Source organism: Podarcis liolepis (assembly GCF_965112155.1).
Source record: "Podarcis liolepis genome assembly, chromosome: 3".
In the NCBI taxonomy this organism is placed as follows: Eukaryota; Metazoa; Chordata; class Lepidosauria; order Squamata; family Lacertidae; genus Podarcis; species Podarcis liolepis.
The window spans coordinates 20880888-20903363 of NC_139557.1; the positions used below are offsets into that span (position 1 = coordinate 20880888).

At 44.6% G+C, this 22476-nt stretch overlaps 1 long non-coding RNA gene across 1 annotated transcript; it reads left to right on the forward strand.

Annotated features, from left to right (window-relative positions):
• The first annotated feature begins 14240 nt into the window (after positions 1-14240).
• LOC310703505 lies at positions 14241-22476 on the forward strand. The gene is made up of 3 exons (XR_014524201.1): positions 14241-14277; positions 18501-18561; positions 22301-22476. It is a non-coding gene; the product is annotated as an uncharacterized lncRNA (long non-coding RNA).

Here is a 22476-nt window from a genome sequence, read left to right on the forward strand (position 1 = left end):
GCCAGAGCACCATAGCGGTACCTATTTATCTACTTGCACTGGTGTGCAAGGCTGGCAGGAGCTGGGACAGAGCAACAGGAGCCCACCCCATTGTGGGGATTTGAACTGCTGACCTTCCAATCAGCAAGCCCTAGAGGCTCAGTGGTTTAGACCACAGACTACCCACGTCCCGGCAGTGACTAACAACACAATCTCATGCATGTCTACTTAGGAGTAAAATACTACTGTTTTCAATGATGCTTAATAATAATAATAATAATAATTTATTATTTCTACCCTGCCCATGTGGCTCGGTCTCCCCAGGGAACCTTTCTGTAGAATTGCTGTGTACAGTCAAACTTCGGATCCCGAACACCTCTGTGTTTAGGACTGTCCCCTCTATCTAAATGTGACAAAACTATTTCCTCCTGTAGCATGAGTTAGGAATTTGGACAAATCCTATGCACTAAAAGTCGCAACACATCTTTGGAACTTTAGTCCTTTGTGGATCTCAAAAAATAAAAAATAAAATAAAAATGACACTGTCACTTCATTGCCCCCAAAGTAGCATACGAGCAAGAGAGACCCCCTACAAGATCACTGAGTTGTCATATTCCCCCTGGTTCAGGGCTTTGCTTTCCTAGCTGCCATAGCAGCAGCTATACTGATAGGAGACTATCCTTTTCCTAGACTCTTATCAGTTTCATCTGGAACAATCTCAGCGGGCTCACACAACCCCTGAGAGGTCAAGAGCAATGACGAGTCCGTTTCCAATCAGCTCATATCTGTTGTCACATCTTGGCCATGTGACCTTACCCTCTTTTCCTCTGCACAAACATTTTAGAGTTGATTAATGGGACCGATTTCATGACAAAAGTAGCGGACTCCACAAATGCTGGAGATGCTGTAGTAAATCTAACCCTCCGTAATCCAATATCCTACAAGGCCGCATACAGAGCACTTGTTCTATAGAAACAAATATTTCATCCCAGATGTTGTTTATAGATGGGAGGCGGAGGGAGCCTGTGAGTGGCAGAGATGCTTAAAAGGAAAAGAAAACTCCGGATTCCCAATAACTCTCAGGTCTCCAGGAGAACCGGCTGCCAAAAGTCTGTCTTATCAATGTCGGAAAGCCAAGGAAGCTTACTCCTACCTGTCACTGTCTTTTACCAATCAAAAGCAGTTATGCTTTGGCTGGATTAAGGAAAAGCTGTGCATAAACCCCCTGGAGACAGGCTATCAAATAAACCTTTAGACAGCATGGAGACGGCCATGGCAGATTTGATACAAAAGGCAGATCCATGCAACGTGTATGTTTGTGCGCGTAACAATTCATGCAAACTAATCATGCCTTGACACAGCAGTAGACAATCACAATGTGGATTTTTCACTCAAGGGAGCAGGCGTGCCCAAAAGTGACCTCTCCGCCTGCGGAACCGGTTTCCACATATTGCTCTAGTTAACATCCATTGTTTCCCTTCCACAAATTTCCTTTTTTTTATTGTTGACACCGCCTATTTCTACAACTGATCACTGAAGAATGGATGCTTTTGAATTATGGTGCTGGAGGAGACTCTTGAGAAGAAGATCAAACCAATCCATTCTTAAAGAAATCAGCCCTGAGTGCTCACTGGAAGGACAGATCCTGAAGCTGAGGCTCCAATACTTTGGCCACCTCGTGAGAAGAGAAGACTCCCTGGAAAAGACCCTGATGTTGGGAAAGATGGAGGGCACAAGGAGAAGGGGACGGCAGAGGACGAGATGGTTGGACAGTGTTCTCGAAGCTACCAGCATGAGTTTGACCAAACTACGGGAGGCAGTGGAAGACAGAAGTGCCTGGTGTGCTCTGGTCCATTGGGTCACGAAGAGTCAGACACAACTAAACAACAACAACAATAACAACAACAAATTTGTACAACATCAGGCCCAAACCCATCTTGTCCAACTGTTGCCAACCAGATGCTTATGGAAAACCTGCAAGCAAGACCTAAGTGGAGGAACACTCTACCCCCTCTTTGGAAACCTGGCTACTGGTATTCAGAGGCATATTGCCACTTGCAGTGGAGGAAATACATAACCATCACGACTAGAAGCCATTGATAGTCTTATTCCCCATGATTTTGTGTACTCATCCATCTACAGGTATAGAGGTTTGGCAGAAAGACAGGACTGTCTTTCCTTTTGCAGAGTCTGGGTTGTAGACCCTGGGTTGCAGAACCAGTAGGTCCCATCTGTTTGGACATTCATGAAACACCGGAGGTCTTTTCAGTGGCCAGAACCATATTTTAAAACGAGTTGAAAGTGGTATGGCAGAAGCAGCACTGGCCATGAGGACCACTGCCCAAGGAGTACAAAAGATTGCATTATTTTGCCCCAAACTGGTCTTTGTAGGTTTTTGAAGTGTTTCAAAGAAAACCCTGCAGAACCTATAACAGAAGCTGGGGTATGGCTGGACACCACAAACCTTAAGGCCCATTTCACAGCACTTTCAACTCTCGGTAAAATCCATTATCCACCCCCAGTTTGGGCCAAGGGGGAAATGAATTGGACTGCCATAGATTCCCATCCTTAGCAGAACCTTCAAAATGCATAGTGAAAAAGCTACTACCTACTACAGGCTTAGGGACGCAGGTGGCCCTGTGGGTTAAACCACAGAGCCTAGGACTTGCTGATCAGAAGGTTGGCGGTTTGAATCCCTGCAACGGGGTGAGCTCCCGTTGCTCGGTCCCTGCTCCTGGTCACCTAGCAGTTCGAAAGCACGTCAAAGTGCAAGTAGATAAATAGGTACCGCTCCGGCGGGAAGGTAAATAGCGTTTCCGTGTGCTGCTCTGGTTTGCCAGAAGCGGCTTAGTCATGCTGGCCACATGACCCAGAAGCTGTACGCCAGCTCCCTCGGCCTATAAAGCGAGATGAGCACCGCAACCCCAGAGTTGGCCACGACTGGACCTAATGGTCAGGGGTCCCTTTACCTTTTTATTACAGGCTTGGCCAATCTGGTGCCTCCCAGATGTTTTGCATGAGGAGCTCACAGGAGCTGCTTAAGTATGATGTGCCCAAGAATCATGTAACTCTCCAAATGATGTCTCAGCACTTAAGCTGGAACAGGGACATCAGAGAGTGTTTTGGTTGCCCAGTTATTGGATCTTTGCCCCTATGGCATGCCAAACCTGTGAGCTGTAACCAATAAACTTTTGGCCTCGTTAATCTCACATTAGCCTCATTGCCTATCTATTGGCTCCCATACAACACACCCTGACTGCACATGGGTCCACAACAAGAATTTCCGTAACTCTAAAATTGTCGTTTAAAGAGCACTAAAAGAAAAGCTACATTGACCAAAACATGCCTAATTTGAAAATGGCACGCTTCCATTGTTGCTGTAATAGTAGCCATTGTACGTAACTCCCTAATAATTGTATCAGAAGCTGAACAAAGCAATTAAAAAGAGGAAGAAGAAAAAACACTCAGCCTGTATCTCACAATTTAACAAAAGATGACAGGACAGGAAAGAGACAAGAGACCAGAAAATGCAGATATTCAGCCATAGGAAGGCAACATGAATTGTTAGCTGGTGAAAGCAAAGTTCCTGGAGAGACCAATAAGAAAAAATGAACTTGGGTTTGGAGCTTTTTCTTTTAAAGACATAGATATAGAAAGTGAAACAGTTAAGTCTGAAGACCTGAAATTAAACCTTGACAGCTAAAGCTAAAGCTCCCCCCCCCCGAGTTGAAAGTGGCATTACCCAAGATATATACACATTCAGTTCTTATGCCCCACTTTTATCCCTGGCCAAACAGATGCTGCACTTTTTTATATTACTTAAAAAAACCTATAAAAGCAGAGACAACAGTGGAACACAGGGCAAATGTGTGCCCCATAAGCAATATTGACTTTATCATAGGACTTGTCTATATCAAGGCAAACTGTCACAACATTCCTAAGGGGTACCTTTCAGGTTCAAAGTGGTTCTGAGTTATCACATGGTGAAAAGACACTGCTAGAGATAACAAAATAGAGAAAGTTGACAGAGCTAAACTTTTAAATTCCAAAATTACCTGGGTCAATACAACTTTGCAACTCAATGCACACAGAATGCATAATCCACTTTCACTCTGTTTGAAGGACATATATTAATTATCTGGGGTTTTTTAAGGGGGGAAAAAGTTGAGACATAAATAATTTTCTGACTTGAGCAACATGAAAACTTAAGTGACGCTTAGTTGTCTTAACAGAGTTCCTAAACCAAGTTCTTATCAAACCTGCAGCTTCTTATATCTGCCTGGTCTTCTGTAGACATCACTGTTTTGTTTGGGCTTTATTTTTCAGCACTTTTCCAGACAGACAATAAAGGCAAGCGATGGGATTAGTCTCCTAAAACTGGCAATGACACACCAGTAGGGTTGCCATATTTCAAAAAGTATCAGAATCAGAAGAATCATTATTTGCATCAGCCACTAGCCAAAACGGATAGAGGTAAAAAATTTAACTATACAACAAATGGGAGATTAGCCTCTAAGTGCAAGGAAGCATTTGGCACACAGGATGAAACAGGAGGGGGGGAATTGCCTTAGGAACAGCTTCTGTAGATCTAAGGTGAGCGCCTGTCCAAATCTGAGCCCCATATAATAACTGTGCTGGGGGGGAGGGTTAGCTTTAAATACTTCAAGTGCTGACGATATGTGATTGCTACCTTTCAGATGGAAAAAGCGTGTCAGAATTTTGGTGCTTTGAGACGCTTTTTCCTTTGCATATTTCTGATGTGCTCCCCATGAGCCTGTTGACTGAAAAAATAAGACCGAGGTATTTAAAGACCCTAACATGTTCGATCAACTAATTATTCATATACCATCTATGGGACCTATATTTCAAACAACCCAAAATTGTTGAGCTTTTTTTAGGGAAACCTGAAAGATTTTGATGCCAAAATAATTTTCCAATTGACTTGCCTAAGATCCACCACCTTTCAGAAATTTCCCCTGGACGCCAATTCCACCATTGAAATCCTAGTAATGTCCAGGAAAATCCGGACGTATGGCAGTCCTACACACTAGCCCAGACTTCCTCAACCTCGGCCCTCAAGATGTTTTGGCCTACAACTCCCATGATCCCTAGCTAGCAGGACCAGTGGTCAGGGTTGATGTGAATCGTAGTCTCAAAACATCTGGAGGGCCAAGGTTGAGGAAGCCTGCATTAGCCTCTTCTCCTTCCTTCACCCCCTCCCCATTCTACTTTTTGGAGAAGGACCGCAGACATTTTGAGAAATCCATATCCCCAGTTCAAGACCTGTTGATGGGGGGTTCATTGTTCACATGGCTGAAACCTTTATCACCTCCCTGGGTTATACAAATCTGTGTTCTGAAAACCCTGTCAGAATAGTTACATAATCCATGCCAGATTGTCGAAGGGAGGAATTCAGCCAAGTGCAGCAATGGCCCAACTCTCCCAACGCAGTGAAGCTCTCCAAGTAATGAATTCAATCCATACTGAGTTGATCATCACTGGCTTTTGGGGAAAGTATGTCACACAAGAGGCATCTCTGGGTCTTTGTTCCTCAACAACACTCTGCACACGAATATGCTGCTGCCATCAGATCCTGGTGATCTGTTCCTGGAAGTTAGAGAATTTCAATTTGCCTCTGCCCCTTGCTAAAGGAACCTCAGGTTCAGCACGTGCTTTTTGGGTAACAACTGATCATCACTATGTAGCACATCATACAAGGATATAAGGAACCACTATAATTTAGTTGGTGAAGAAGAGGGAGGAAGCAGATTCTTTCCTCTTCCTGTTCTTCCATTCCTGAAGCCATTTTACCTACCAGCTTCATGGAGGTAACCTGCAAGCCTAAGTCAACTCGGCCCAAAAATTCTAAGGCCAGCTAGTGTGTTCAATACGATGCGATAATCTTTATTGTCATTGTCCCATACAGAACAACAAAATTGAAAATCTACATCAGACATTCAGAAACCAACAAGCCTGCTATCCCAGTTATCCCAGCCTGCTTAGCCCCCTAAAAACTCTGATACCCCATAATTAAATACAATATACTCCCATAGAGACTACCTTACGCTGCGTTTAAAACCAAAATCGCATTTGAATAGAAACTGTTTCTCAGGTGGCTAGTCCTAGTCTTTATAACCCTGTACCTTCTTCCAGAAGGCAAAAGCTGAAAGAGATCATTTCTGGGTTGCGCACTATCCTGCACTATCTCTGCAGCTTTCTTATGGCACCTGGAAGCATAGATTTGATCCAAGGTAGGGAAAGTGCACCAAATTATTCTCTCTGCAGTCTTTACAACCCTTTACAAATTAAAGTTCATCAAATTGAACTAGTTTTTCAGGCCGGGGGGGCACATTAGGAAACATAAGAAACTGTTATGGACACTCAGGGCTATTTTTCTAGAAAAAGAGGTGCTGGAACTCAACACGAATGCCTCCCTTGTTCTCTTATAATAGCAATGGCTCCCACCTGAGAGGTGCCAGAACTAAGCTCCAGTGAGTTCCAGCTGAAAAAAGAGCCATGTGGACATCACAGAAAACCCATTTCACAGAAGAAGAAAAACTGATGATGCTCAGAAGTCCTCCCCAAACAGGTGAAGCACCACCCAAAAAACCAGCTAGAGACCCAAAAAGGCAGGCAACTTGGCCAAACAACTGAAGAGAGTCCAAAACCCTCAATTTGTTTGTTGTCGTTTGTTTAAGTACAAAATTTATGTTTTATATAAAGGCAGGCATACATACACTCATGGGGTCTGAACAGGCAGTGACTTACCAGGAAGAAGTACTTGGGGGCATGGTGGGTAGAAGAAGAACAAGAGTTTGGATTTGATATCCCGCTTTATCACTACCCGAAGGAGTCTCAAAGCGGCTAACATTCTCCTTTCCCTGCCTCCCCCACAACAAACACTCTGTGAGGTGAGTGGGGCTGAGAGACTTCAGAGAAGTGTGACTAGCCCAAGGTCACCCAGCAGCTGCATGTGGAGGAGCAGGGAAGCGAACTCGGTTCACCAGATTACGAGTCTACCGCTCTTAACCACTACACCACACTGGCTCAGCAGCTGTGAAAAAGGAAAACTCCATGGTAGAGATCATTAGCAAGAGAATAAAACTGCCTAGGTTGGAATGTCATTATACAAATCTATGGTGCAAATGCTTTGAAATGCTGTGTACAGTTTTGATTGCCTCACCTTAAAAAGGATCTTGTAGAGTTGGGGCAGGTTCAGAAAAGGTCAACCAAAATGATCAAGGGAATGGAATAATTTCCCAATGAGAAGAGGTTGCTGCCTTTGGGACTTTTTATTTTAGAGAAAAGGTGAGTAAGAGAAGCGTATAATTGTGTGTGGCATAGAGAAAGTGGATAGCAAAAACGTTTTTCTGCCTCTCTCATAACACTAGAATTTGTAGACATGCAATGATGCTGAATGTCAGAGGGTCCATGTCAGAAAAAAAGGACTTGATTTATAAGGCTACTGGCCATGATGATTATGTTCTGCCTCCACGGCTTTCCCAGCAGGTTCTCAGTTCTGTCAGGGGGTTTTCCTGATTCAACTAAGGAAAGAAGACCTGTATAATAAGGGAAATATGGCCCTTATTAGCGTGCGTTTTTCCCTAGACCCAGGACACTATTTTAATCAGAGTTTGCACATACATAGTTCCCACTGCTGAACAAGGAGAGTGCTGTTGTTTGTGTGTGCATGAGGCTTTGTCAAAGCTGAGCTGCAAACAGCTCTCAGAGGTAAGCCAGGGAGATGGAGCCAAAGCCAAGTTGAACCGAAACATAGCGTGCTCAGGCGATGTCCAGCCCAAACAGGAATCCTATTAAAGCCCTTCTTGTTCAGGAATGCCCAATGACTGGCTTAGATGGGCAGGGCAAGCCCATATGATATTTCAGGGCCAGGAATTTGTACCCAATTTCAATCAGGTTGGAGCACCTTTCTGGGCCCTGAATGTACACTATTGTGCTCTGGACTGGCTCCATTCACCCTTGCCTAAGCAACAAGGTCTTCCTGATGTATTGGCAGTTCAGCAACTATAACACACAAAACAACACCCCCTGCCCAGAAGTTCCTGGTTTTAGGCACAGAAGCTCCTGATAGCCTCTTTCCCCTTCCAGCAATGGGGAAGCTCCCTTATGACACACAAAACATGCTGAGCAAAACATGTGACCCCCTCTGAGTGTTTGAGTTCTTACACTTCTGTTTGGCTAGGGTGTATTTTCTTTTCTTTTCTTTTGGGCAAACTGCTCTCTTCGATATCAGACAGTTGTTTCTAAGATGGCCATTCCCTGCCCTCTTGCCAGGGTTCAGACCTGGAACCTGGGGCCTCTTCAGAGGAGAGAAACAGGAGAAGGACCTCCAGCCGACCCCAACACAACAGCGCTGAGGAGCCTCCATACCCAGACATTCCAACTGCAGAACAAAATGTCTTCCAGTCCAGTTGCCTGGGTTCATGGCTGGTTCTCAAAATCCCTCCCTCCTCAACCCTGAGGCCAGAGGAGAGGAGGCAACAGGGCAGAGCAGGAGCTCAAGAACCACTAGCAAAGTGCCCAACTAGTCTACGCACAGGTCAACTTGACTGGAGGGGAAAACACTCATGTAAACACCTGCCTGGATCAGAGCATGGTAGAGAACCAGGAAGCAGTGGAGCCTCCAGTTTCTGTGTAAGATCTCTGTCCGGCCTACCTGTCAGCAAGTCAGTATGCCAAATCCAAAGCTCAAAGTCTAGGAGTCTATCCAAACAAGTGAAGTCCAAAGGTCAGGAAATGAGGTTCAGGATCAATCCAAAGTCCAGTAGTCAGTATACAGTCCAGAGTTAAATCCAAAACACAGTCCCATGAAGGTCCAGGAACATTGAAGTCAAGGTCCATCAACATGAGCAAGTGAGCAGACGCAGTGCCTCATCTCTGTTGCCCTTTTAGACATGCTGATTGCAGCATCTGGGCTTCATGAGGCATATGACTCTCATCTGCTTCAAGCTTCCTCCAGCTGAGGAATCACACACCTCCTCCCAGAGCTACTGAGTCCCACTTGGCCAGCTAGGGAGCTAGGCTGTGGGCCTTGGCCTGACTCTGCCTCCTGGAGTGTCCCGCCTGCTGCTCCCCATGCCTCAAAGCCCACCATGTTCATGGACATAGGAGCCCCCCTGTCTCTGGTGATGGGTCCTGCTGCTCTGATTTTTGCTCACCAACCCCCTATCCCCTCATCATCCTCAGCCACCCTGTGAGTATTTCCTACAGAGAGCCAGTGTGGTGTAGTGGTTAAAAGCGGTAGACTTGTAATCTGGTGAACCAGGTTCACTTCTCTGCTCCTCCACATGCAGCTGCTGGGTGACCTTGGGCCAGTAACACTTCTCTGAAGTCTCTCAGCCCCACTCACCTCACAGAGTGTTTGTTGTGGGGGAGGAAGGGAAAGGAGAATATTAGCAGCTTTGAGACTCCTTCCCATAGTGATAAAGAGGGATATCAAATCCAAACTCTACACCAATTTCTCCTTCCCCATCCCCAGTGTGTCCCAGTCCCGGCTATTCCCTCGCTTGGCTCCTCTTCCTCCTCCCTGTTGTCGTGCCCAGTTCAATCTCAGTCTGAACATCATCACTGCTTGGTGTAAGAGCTCCAGTGTCTGAACTGGTTAAAAGAGCACCTGCATAATGAATATACTCAGGACTTGCATAGAGAACTCAGAAAAACTCATTTCACACACATCTGTCCTTGTGAAGTTTTCATCCTCTCTTAGACATAGATCAGGTCATTGAAATACCCAGAATGTAATACTCATAGGCAAGCCCAAAGGCCAGCACCCCCTCCCCTCTGCAGGCACCCCCTCCTCCCTGCCTTTTTGGGCAACCTTCCCCAAGAGTTAAGTGGGGTTTTTTTTAAATGAAAAACAGCTCCCTCCATCTGCTCCAATTCTGAATCATGGATATCTTAGGTAACGTCTCTTTCAGCACGATGAAGTGGCTGGGGCCTTGGTGGCCCCCAGAGACATTACATCGTCATAAATAAGGGGATTTATTTACAGATATAAATCAAGGCACAGGGTTTGAAACACACCATGGGGAAAACGGGGAAAAAGGGAGCGCAATCAAGAGATGGGCCAAAACCTCCGCAAAAATAACTCTTCCCAAACATAGCGAACATTGTTTCAGGCTCGCATTGGACCTGTCCCCAGCATCTGAGCTTCTTTCATGACTCATTTCCCACAGATTGGCAAGTAACAGTTTCCTCCAACAACTGGCTGACAAACATGGCTAAAACTGAGCAGATGTACTTTGATTGACTGAGTTGCTTTGGTTCTGAGGGGAGGAGGGGGTGCCGCTCCTCAAAGGCTACTGTGCATCAAACGTTTCATGGCTGAGAAAACAAACCCTTCTCTTCTTTTCAACCAGATGTGAGTACGTTGCTCAATTCTACACATACCAGAACAACACTGAGAAAAAACTGCAGGAGAAACATCTGGTCAGAATATTGCTCTCCAGATTGTCGTGTTTTGCTTGGGGAGACATACCTGCAAGTCTCTGAGAAGTCCTAGGCTCTTTTTGAGAGCTGGCCAAAGGTTTCCCTGTAGAGGAGTCTTCTGCTATTGAAAGGGCTCTAGAATTGTGCCTCTTTTCTTCCATGGGCTAGGGGGAAATGGAAAAATTAACAAACAAGTTCCTTTCAGAAATGGTCAAAAGAAGAACTCTATACAGTGGTACCTCAGGTTACAGACGCTTCAGGTTACAGACTCCGCAAACTCAGAAATAGCACTCGGGTTAAGAACTTTGCTTCCGGATGAGAACAGAAATCGTGCAGCGGCAGCGGAAGGCCCCATTAGCTAAAGTGGTGCTTCAGGTTAAGAACAGTTTCAGGTTAAGAACAGACCTCCAGAACGAATTAAGTTCTTAACCCGAGGTACCACTGTATCAACTTGACAGAAACTGATCCAATAAAAGGCAAGGGAGTGGCTGCCTAGTAACATTTTAGCTTGCAATTCTTAATCTGTTTCAACTCTGGAGTAACTACCATTTAAACACAGGCTTACAGTAGTTCTATTGAGTAAGGCCTGACATCAAAAGAGACCTAGGAATCAGATTTCGACTGTATTGTCTGACCCAGTTACTGATTACAGTAAAACAAAACACAGGTGTTATAGCAAACACAGCACTGCGGTCTTAGCTCTTTCTAGGGGGGGTAAAGCGAGTGACTTCAGTTGACAGAACTATAGCAGCACCCATGTGAAGCAGAGTCCATCTCATTATGTTACCTATCAATTGCTATTGTTTTATAAAAGCTAACTCCAGTGATTGTCCAGTAATATCTCAGTTTTGGTCTGAAGTTGCTGCCCATATTAATCCTGTCTTGGCAAAAATCCTTGATATTCAGGGATGTAAATTCATTTTAAATTACATTCTTGTAATATGTGGACTAATGGGGGGGAAGGATTTTATGAACCCTTGTGGTTGCTATCCAGACATATACTTTAAGCTTCGGAGGGTAAAAATTCATGATCTTAATTGCCCTTGCTAGATTTGAAGGTGCTTTCTTATATACACCAGCATATCTATTCGAACATTTGGAGGGCGTATATTGTATGTGTCAGTTAAGATGGATGTGCTGATATTTATTGTGTTGTGAATGAGAGTTGATGACTTTTTGGTTTGGTTTGGTTTGGTTTGGTTTGGTTTGCTTGTTTTCCCCTTTTGGGTGTTGTGTTTTTTCTTTAATAAACTTGCAATTTTAAAAAAAATCAATAAATCATAAATGCTCACTCCAATCTAACAAGTGTTTCAGTTTGTCCCAATGTGCATTTCCTCATGGAGGCTGAAAAATGGCTGGGGCAGGGGCTCCCAAACTGTTGTTCACATGCTTCATTCAAGTGTTTTGCAGCATTTCCTTGAATTTGTCATTGAAGATAGGAGATGCCAAATCCTTTGCACTAGATATTTGTATTGCTTTCAACTGTATATTTGTTGCTTCCTTTACTTTTTTGCATTGCATTTGACTAGATTACAATTTGAATTCTATAGAAATTGCAATGCAATAAAATACCCCCTGTAAGAAATAAAAGAAGCAATTAAGGTAAAGTTAAAGGGGCCCCTGATCATTAGGTCCAGTCGTGGCCGACTCTGGGGTTGCGGCACTCATCTCGCTTTATTGGCCAAGGAAGCCAGTGTCCAGCTTCCGGGTCATGTGGCCAGCATGACTAAGCCACTTCTGGCGAACCAGAGCTGTGCCCGGAAACGCCGTTTACCTTCCCGCTGGAGCAGTACCTATTTATCTACTTGCACTGGCATGCTTTCAAACTGCTAGGTTGGCAGGAGCAGAGACCGAGCAACGGGAGTTTACCCCGTCATGGGGATTCGAACCACCGACCTTCTGATCAGTAAGTCCTAGGCTCTGTGGTTTAACCCACAGCGCCATCCGTGTCCCTTAAAAAAAAGAAGCAATTAAAATGCAATTTTAAAAATCTAACACAGAGCATTACAACAGGCAGGAAAAATAAATTGTTACGTGGCCTGCCAAGACCCACAGCAATTTTTGAGTTGTCTGGGGGATGGGATTGGGAACCCCTGGCCAAGAGTACTCCTAGACTTACACCCAGCCAAGTTCTTTTCTGACCATTTTTCAGCTATGTGGCCAACACTATGTCCCATATAGAAGCAATAGAAATTCACTTCACAGTACAGGTAAGCTGGAGATATACCGTATGTAGTAGGTTTAAGTGGATGGAGGGAGAGGAGGAGGAGAGGCTACCATTGCCAAGGCCCAGTCCTGCATGATATGCCATCTATGAGGGGATGTGGGTGGCGCTGTGGTCTAAACCACTGAGCCTCTTGGGCTTGCCGATCGGAAGGTAGGCGGTTCGAATCCACATGACAGAGGTAAGCTCCCATTGCTCTGTCCCACCTCCCGCCAACCTAGCAGTTCGAAAGCACACCAGTGCAAGTAGATAAATAGGTACCGCTATGGCGGGAAGATAAACAGTGTTTCTGTGCACTCTGGTTTCCATCATGGTTGCACCAGAAGTGGTTTAGTCATGCTGGCCACATGAGCCGGAAAGCTCCCTGTGGACAAACGTCGGCTCCCTCGACCTGAAAACTGAGATGAGCACCACAACCCCATAGTCACCTTTGACTGTACTTAACTGTCCAGTGGTCCTTTACCTTTACCTTTTGCCTGCCATCTCTGAGGGGCAGGCAGAGGACTGGGTCACCCTAGGTGGGAAGAAAGAGGAAGCAGAGCACAAGGAGTTTTGATTTAATTTTTTAAAAATACTTTGTGCATCAGTGTCTAATCTTGCCCTAATCTTGCTCCTTTCTAAAAATTTCTTTATTGGTATGTATTTTTCTTTTCTTTTAATCTACCAAAGAATAAAATAAACTCAATTTGGGATTAAGGCGTTTTCTCCAGATGATGGAAGGCATGTTGGTGGAGCAGTGGGGGCACTCGCCGTTCTTCTGGTAGGAAAGGGGGGCAAAAAAAAGATGAGGGGGTTTGAGGAGGGTCAGTGAAATATATTTGGAGTCGAGACTGGATTTCATGCTCTTTATTCAGCTCATAGTGGTGAGGAGGAATGGAAGTTCCCCCACAATATCTGCTTTATATACATTATTTACACAATGGGCTGCACGTGATTGGCTAATTCCGGGATTCTACTGTAGGCCAATCAGGTTGTGGATTCACTTCCACCTGGAGTTGGATTGGGTGGCTCCTGCAGACCAATCATACTGCTGCATTGCTCTAGGACCAATCAGACTGCTACATTTTGGATCCTATTGTTCTAGAACCAATCAGAATGCTGCATTTTGGATCCTATTCAACTCAGTACATAACAGTCAGGTGGGCAGGGCATGAAAAATATCCCTATTTTCCTCTGAGGAACGTCGGAGGGCAGGCTTCTGAAATGCGACTTAGAGAAGCCCCCAGCAAAAGCTGTGAATCGTGGACTTTTATTTGCCCATGAGACAACTGCCACTGATGGCTGGCTGGCTGGCTGAGAACTGTGGTTTTCCTGGTGCTGACACACTTTCTCGATGGATGCGAAGCTTTTCCAAACCTCAGGCTTTTGAAACTAGATACTGGCAGCCCTGCTCAGAACAATGATTTCATCCAGATACACCCAAAGCCAAAGAACACAAGCCTGTGCCCCTCTGATGTTTATTTTAAAATAATTATTGCATGTTCTCTCTTGCTTTGGAGAGCGCAGAAATATCGTGCTAGGCGTGATTCAGTTCAGAAGGACCGCAGATGGCTGCCGTGAGGGAAACCCGGGGAGAGAATCCTGAACTGAGGTATCCATGCAGAAACAGAGACTCAGGAACATAGGTAAACTACCTTATACCAAGTCAGAGTGTTAGTTCACCCAGTTCAATGCATTGATTGGATGTGGCTCTCCTGGGTTTCAGACGCAAGTCTATCCCAGCCCTATCTGCAGTTGCCAGGGGTTGAACCAAAGACCTTTTGCAGCAAATCACATGCTGTACCCTGACCTTTGGTCCTTCCCTGCAACAAATCCAGCGCTGCTCTCAAGGACAGGACTTGTTTTCTTCTCACATCATTTGGGTCCTTAAGTGCAATTTTTTCCCCCTGGGGCTGAAAATTCTATCAGGCGCAATTTCCGCTCTCGAAATTACCAAACCCTCTTTGGCCTCAATTCAGTAGCCTCCTGCAGGGGTGGGTAGATTTTACACTGAGGACAGCAACACTACAGAAGGGTAAATAGCCAATTAACTTTTGAAGGATGGGGAAAGAGTCAGGCCCTCCCCCCCCCCTGCAATGTTTATTTTGCACGTCCCACACTTGCAATTCAAAATGCATAAATGGTTGCCTCCATTCAAAAGTGGCCTTCTAGCCCGCATTAACTTTCAGATGGTGGAAAACCTATTACACATTCAAAAACACAGGCCATAAAGAAAGCAAACATGCTAAGAACTGGACAGAGAAGAACAGAATGCAATAGAAGACTGAGGGAGGGCTGGCTGTGAAGGGGGGATTAACCCCTACCAGACTGGAGATTCTTTAATTTTCTTTCTACAACTGGGCTTGCTTCAGAGCATGGGTAGGCAAACTAAGGCCCAGGGGCTGGATCTGGCCCAATCGCCTTCTCGATCCAGCCCACGGACGGTCTGGGAATCAGCGTGTTTTTACATGAGTAGAATGTGCCCTTTTATTTAAAATGCATCTCTGGGTTATTTGTGGGACCTGCCTGGTGTTTTTACATGAGTAGAATGTGTCCTTTGATTTAAAATGCATCTCTGGGTTATTTGTGGGGCATAGGAATTCATTCATTATTATTTTTTTCAAAATATAGTCCAGCCCCCCACAAATATGGCAACCCTAAGTTAGGGTTCCAAGCAGACGTTTGCAAGCCTGCATCTAGACCTCTGTAAGAAAATGTGTTTTCGGGAGAAGATTGGGCAAAGAGAAGAAGTGGGTAAGGACCGAGCACCACTTCCCTCTGCTAAACTGCCCCATTTTGACCCTATTGTTATTCATTTAACAATGAGGCATTGAGGGAAGATCTAGTAACCTCCTTAGCATCTCCCCATCGCTCACAAGTTGTGTTAATCTTTAACGCTAGCGTATGTCGTGGGAAGGGGTGGGGGCAGTGGGAGACCCTTGCATGCTGCCAAGTCAGCCTGAACCTAATTTGTGGGCATCTTCTAATGGAAATAGACCATATAAAATGTATACAAATTCGCCGTTTGTAGTCTGGGGTCAAATAGACAGTTTAACTTAGAAATAATTACAAGCAAAGTGTCCCCCGCGATATGCCAGGCAGACACGATGATTGCCCAGACTTTCATTAAGAAAAGAAACCCAACCAGAAAAAGAAGGGGGTGGGGGTGGGGAAGGTTCCAGGCATTCTTTAACTCTATCGAGTTTGTCAGCACACTGCAGCTGATGACAATGCATCTGCCTGCGGATGCCAAAATAAGATGTTGAAATTTTTGTGATGCCTGTATTGCATTAAAAAAAAATTGTTTTTTTAATCCCAAGCGGAGCCAATTTGCTGGGCACAAAAGGGTTTGGAGAGTAGGGTGGGATGGGGAAGCGGGGCTTGTCGAAAAACAGGTGTGCTGTTGCCAGAATTTGGATCCAGCCAAAAAGCAATTGTTGTTCAAGAGTGTTGCCTTCTCCACCCCCTTTCAAAAGCCCATCACAACACTTGACCCCGTTTCCCTCCAAAATCCCCGTTCCTTTCTTCAGTTTCACCAGTGAAGAGTTACAGAGAAGAACAGTCTTGTAGCAGCTGTTTCCAGTGGACTTTGATCAAGTGATGCCGTAACCCCTAAAGGGAGGCATGCTTAATTTAAAAGGTATTCTTGGTGCTATTCCCGTGGAACAGACATACGTGTGTCCTGGACAACATTCATAACCCACCCACCCCCACCTCTCTCTCTCTCTCTCTCTCTCTCTCTCCCCCATGTAACTACCATACAGTATTCCCCCCCCCCCAAGCTGAGGGCTTTTGTTCAAGGGACATTTGTTATAATGAACCTCCTCAGCTTATGATACAGGGGGCAGCTGTGTCTAAGCATCACTGAAGACTTGGTTTTTCCATCTTGTTGTTTAGTCGTTTAGTCATGTCCGACTCTTCGTGACCCCATGGACCAGAGCACGCCAGGCACTCCTGTCTTCCACTGACTCCCGCAGTTTGGTCAGACTCATGTTTGTAGCTTTGATAACACTGTCCAACCATCTCGTCCTCTGTCGTCCCCTTCTCCTTGTGCCCTCCATCTTTCCCAACATCAGGGTCTTTTCCAGGGAGTCTTCTCTTCTCATGAGGTGGCCAAAGTATTGGAGCTTCAGCTTCACCATCTGTCCTTCCAGTGAGCACTCAGGGCTGATTTCCTTAAGAATGGATAGGTTTGATCTTACTAGTTTTTAGTTAGTTTGATCTTACTAGTTTTTAGTTAGACTAAATTTCTTACTAGTTTTTAGTTAGACTAAATTTCTGTGAAATTGCAGACGAAGGTTGAGAAATATCAACTTGCGTGGGACTTAATTTCAGATTAAACACCTATAGGCTTGCACCGTACACAGGCCCCAGGCAGGAATTTTTCCACTTGGCAAATTGGCACTGGCCATTGGGTTTTCTCCCCTTGGGCCCAATCCATAAAACAGCCCAGAGAGAAATAGCAAGACAAATGGAGGCTGCTTCTCATTTTCCTAACTCCTGTCACTGTTCCCTCGCATAGACGAGACAACTGAACAGGCCAAGGCAGAAAGGAGAGTTAAAAGCAGATGGCTCCAGCGGTTGGCAATGGTTTCTGCTGCTGTGCAGGCCTTGACATTTGCCCACTGATGCTGATTCCCAAAACTGGGCCTGATTACTTAAGGCTATAGCTTGAAAAAGCCACTCATGATCAAAAGTAAGAATAAATGTCCATGACCTAAGGTTTCCTCAGACTTTCCTTCACATCCGTCTAGGAACACCAATGAACACTTGACAGATTTCCTGTTCCTCATTGTTTCCAGGGCTGAATCCATACTGCATAGAAACTCTGCAAAAAACCAAAACTTTGACATTCGTTTTCATTCCAATACGCCACTTTCTTGGAAAATATTTATCTTTGCATCTTACTAAATGATTGGGTAGGAGTCTATTAACATCACCGTGAAATATGCAAAAGCATAATCGTGTTTGAACTTGTGCATATGGATGCTAGCCAAAGGGAAATTATAAAACATTTCTATATTCATATTCGCTTCTTTTCTGATTTTATCCTTAATTACTTCTAATTTCAAAGGTTCTGGCTCCTTTGCTTTCTTCACTAATATTTGCTGCTGAACACTTTGTACGAATTATGTCGCAGGAGACTGAGGTGTGGAGCAAATTGTACAACACTGATCCCTTTGGTTTCTGTTCTCTGCTTCTTTCGTGTACATTTTTGAAGCAATAGGGAGCCAAGTATACCACAAACAAACCACCAGTATACAACATAGAACACCTCACAAGCACACTAACTGCAGCCTTTCTTTGTCCCACTGAAGGTGCCAATTCTCTCAAATAAAGTTTACAGACATGGGCTGGTTTTTAGAGGTCCATGGCATCCATTTCCATTCAGGACTTATTGCCCTGTAGGAATGCAACTGACTAACATTACCAAATTTAAAAAATAAAAAATAAATGAGCGAGGACTTCCATTAAGAGGTTTAGTTTCAGTTGTTACCACAATCAAATTTCATTATGGTTTTTTGTGTTTTTTTAAAGAAGGTTTTTGGACAGCTCCTTTGACAGACAACAGGGGTTAGTTTACACAGCCACTTGTATCCTTGATTTCCTTTATGGTGAACTGGGCAATGATGGTGTTTTTTTCATTTCATTAGACCAGCAGTGTATCAACATTTTTAGCCGAAGTGAAACTTTATAAGTCTTTCAGTATGTACTAGGCATTCGCACGCAATCATTATTACCCATTTGATTTGTCCTTTGCTTTCTGATGGCAGCCTGAAAAGGGCACTACGCTCAAATATATTTGGATTAAACAATGCGTATTATTGTCCTTGGCCACATTCCTGATACTCAACGTGTTTATCCACAGGATCGCATTCCACTGAAATCAGAGGAATGATGACTTCCATTGCTTTTCTTTAAAGGGACGGGTAAGCACTTGCTACATCAAACCCCATTGCTACATTAAACACTGTGTTTGGGTTGTTGTTCCTTTCAAAATGGGGAGGAATGAATATTCTCTCCCTTTTTTAAAAAAAAAAAGGTGGACTGCCCACCAGTAGCATGGGGGGCAGTACAATGACCATTTCACCATTTCAGATTAATACATCAGTCATTTATCTTCATAGGGATGTGGGTGGTGCTGTGGGTTAAACCACAGAGCCTAGGACTTGCCAATCAGAAGGTCGGCGGTTCGAATACCCACGACGGGGTGAGCTCCCGTTGCTCGGTCCCTGCTCCTGCCAACCCAGCAGTTCGAAAGCATGTCAGAGTGAAAGTAGATAAATAGGTACTGCTCCAGCGGGAAGGTAAACGGCGTTTCTGTGTGCTGCTCTGGTTCACCAGAAGCGGCTTAGTCATGCTGGCCACATGGCCCGGAAGCTGTACGCCGGCTCCCTCGGCCAATAAAGCGAGATGAGCGCCGCAACCCCAGAGTCAGCCGCGACTAGACCTAATGGCCAGGGGTCCCTTTACCTTTACATTTGCAGGACGAAGGTTTGTTCACTCATTGTGGAACATAGGATCCAATTCCCAAGGGCTGAGATCCCTTTGTGCCCCCCCATAAAATATTTGAGGAGGCAGGGGGGGGCCCAAAGTTGATGGGCATTGCCATTCAAATGATGTGCATGTGCTGTGTCATGTGATCAGCTTACCTGTCCCGCCCCCCATATTTTATTCAAGTTGGCACCCCTGTTATGGAAAATATGCACTGCAACCTCTATAGGTTTTTCCATATGTGCCATCAGTATTCAATGGTCCTTTTTCTTAAAATCCTAGAGGCTGGGTGGGGGAGAACTTCTCCACTCCAACTATTGCAATTGCGAAAGTAACAGCACTAACATTACATCTGTTTTCTAGAAGAGAGACTTGAGGGGGTGGGCAAAAGGGGGGGGGGAGTTGGCATCAATCTCCTGTTTCCTCGGCCACTAATGGCTACTTGTTTGAAGAAAATGAAATGAAATGAAAAGGCACTGCTTCTAGGATGCTGATTTTTTTTAATGGACATTTTAAATGAATTATCTTGATTGATCTGCTTGTCAAGATAATTAGATAAATTATTCCTTCAATCTACATTTACAAACTCAGTCCAACAGGTACAGAAAATTATCCAGACTAAGAAGTTAAAGGACTCTGATGTAAATCAACAATGAGATTAGTGTTCCTATCGCTCGCTCTTTCCCCGACATACTGGACAACAGAATAAATAAGCTTATGTTTCAGCTTCCTTTGCGTTTTGCTTTGAGTTCCCCCATTTCAGCTCTGTTTAAACGTGAAAGCATTTGAATGACGAGCACTGTAGTTTTCTAAAGAGCGTTCGTGAGAAGATCGCGAAGTATTTCCAGATCTTAGGCGCCAGTTCTTGGCAAACTTGCTCGGGTAAGAGAAAAGATCTACTTTAAGGCGGGAAAATATCGAAGGGTTGTTTTTAAGTAACATTGGTGTACATTAAAAAAAAAAAGAACAGTACATTGTTGTAATTGTTTATTTCCAGGAGATTAAAAATGTATGTGCCAGGCTTGTAAAGATAAAAAACAAACTTTGCCTTAGACAGTTGAAGCATTTGTCCCACACTATTTTCATTGGGAGTGTTAAAGCATATGCCTAGCTCTCTCCCACTTGTATCTGCGGGATTCACAAGCGCTTAAATACAACTAGATCGTGCCTTTATTATGCATCTGCATTTCATCCAAATATTACTTGTCAACATGCCCTTCAAACAGGATTTTTTAAAACTTTTGCTTAATATTTATTTATTTATTTATTTATTTATTTAATTAAATTTTATTTATCTCCCACCCTACATCTGGGCGGTTCACAGAACAAAAATCAGAATACAGTGGTGCCTCGCAAGATGAAAAGAATCCGTTCTGTGATTCTCTTCGTCTAGCGGTTTTTTCGTCTTGCGAAGCAAGCCCATTGACGGATTAGCGGATTAGCGCTATTAGCGGCTTTTAGCGGCTTTTAGCGGCTTTTAGCGGCTTATCGGCTTATCGGATCAGCTGATAAGCATCTTAGCGGCTTAGAAAAAGGGGGGAGGGGGGGACCGCAGGAACTCGCAAGACAATTTTCGTCTTGCGAAGCAAGCCCATAGGAGATTCGTTTTGCGAAGCACCTCCAAAACGGAAAACTCTTTCGTCTAGCGAGTTTTCCGTCTTGCGAGGCATTCGTCTTGCGGGGCACCACTGTATAAAACCACAATATATATATATATATAATCAAAATAAAAACAACAACCCAATAACACCCTCTCTCCAAAAGAGAGAGAGAGAGAGAGAGAGAGAGAGAGAGAGGTTTTAAATGGGCATAGGATGTCAATCAGATCAACCAAAGGCCTGGTTAAAAAGGCACATTTTTGCCTGGCGCATAAAGGTGTATAATGAAGGTGCCAGGCGAACTTCCCTGGGGAGAGCATCCCACAGACTGGGAGCCACTGCAGAGAAGGCCCCGTTCTCATGTTGCCACCCTCCGGACCTCTCGAGGAGGGGGCACACAAAGAAGGGCCTCAGAAGATGATCTCAGGGTCTGGGCAGGTTCATATGGAAAGAGGCGTTCTTTGAGGTATTGCGGTCCCGAGCCATTTGTTTATTTATTTAGGGTTTATTTATTTAGTTACTAAATTTATATTCTGCTTTAGCTGAGATTCCTGCATTGCAGGGGGTTGGACTAGATGACCCTTGGCATCCCTTTCAACTCTACAATTCCTCCCAGATGAGCCCAGGGTTGCAGCCAAGACTTCATGGGTGGCATTCCCCTTTGTCTCATCCCTTGTTGCCTGCCCCACCCCAAAACAGACTGCTCCAGAAGATCCCACAACCTTCTGTGCCGTTGGGGGTGACGTCAAGCTACTGGATGGTTGCAGCACCTTCTGTGGCTGTAGAGACCGATATGGGAGAGACATGTTTCGTTGCAGTTGGGGGAGATGAAAAGTGCGCAAAATGGTACACTGGATAAAACCAAACAGCCTACCTCCCCTACTGTGCATATACTGCCTACATAGTTTAAGCATGAACACAAAGTGGAAATTGTGCTAGTGACCATTATGCAGTGAAGGTAGCTTTCCCAACAGGGAAAAGAAAAACAAACTAGGGCAGAGAGAAGGAGTGGGGCAGCTGGTTGGCAGGCAGTCTTGAAGCAGCAGCACAGTCCCTTTTTCTCCCTGAATGCTGAAACAAATCTATGAAGACAGAAATATCTCCCTTCTATGAAGTCACTGGCTAAAGATTTCTCTTGAATCACGAGACCAAAGAACAAAAACGCCAAGATACATGACAAGAGCCCTTGGCTGTTGTCATCTTATGGACACATAAAACTTCTCCAACCTGGGTAAGGCACACCACAGTAACAGGGAAAAGGCTTGTGAAGGGAGTGAGGAACAACTCAGTTTGGCGATGAGGAATCACTGGCAGACCACATGTATGACTCGGGGAGATATCTATCTTTTGGTGTTCAGGGTTTCCCCTTTTACGTTAGTCGGTCCAAGATCCTTTTACATTTTGCGCACAATTGTGGCAAAGCGTAGTAGGAGAAGGCAGCTTATAAATGTTTCAAGGTTTGGAACCGAAATCAGAGGATAATGACAAGCAAGTTTCCTAACTGAGCACTGGAGATTATTTGCCATCATACTTAATCCACTTTGTGTTTCCTTTCATGTGCTCCTTCGTGCCAAAGGCTAGCAGCGACCAAGAGCATTCGAACACTGGAGGTTTTGTCTCTGAGCTCGGGCAACAAGTCTACGATAGTTTTCCTCTCATAGGTTTTTTTTTTTCCTTTTGTGATGGATGTGGTGATTCTGAAAGGTGAGCGCTTGGAAAACAATACGGGCTGTTTTAGTCAGCTCAGGTTCG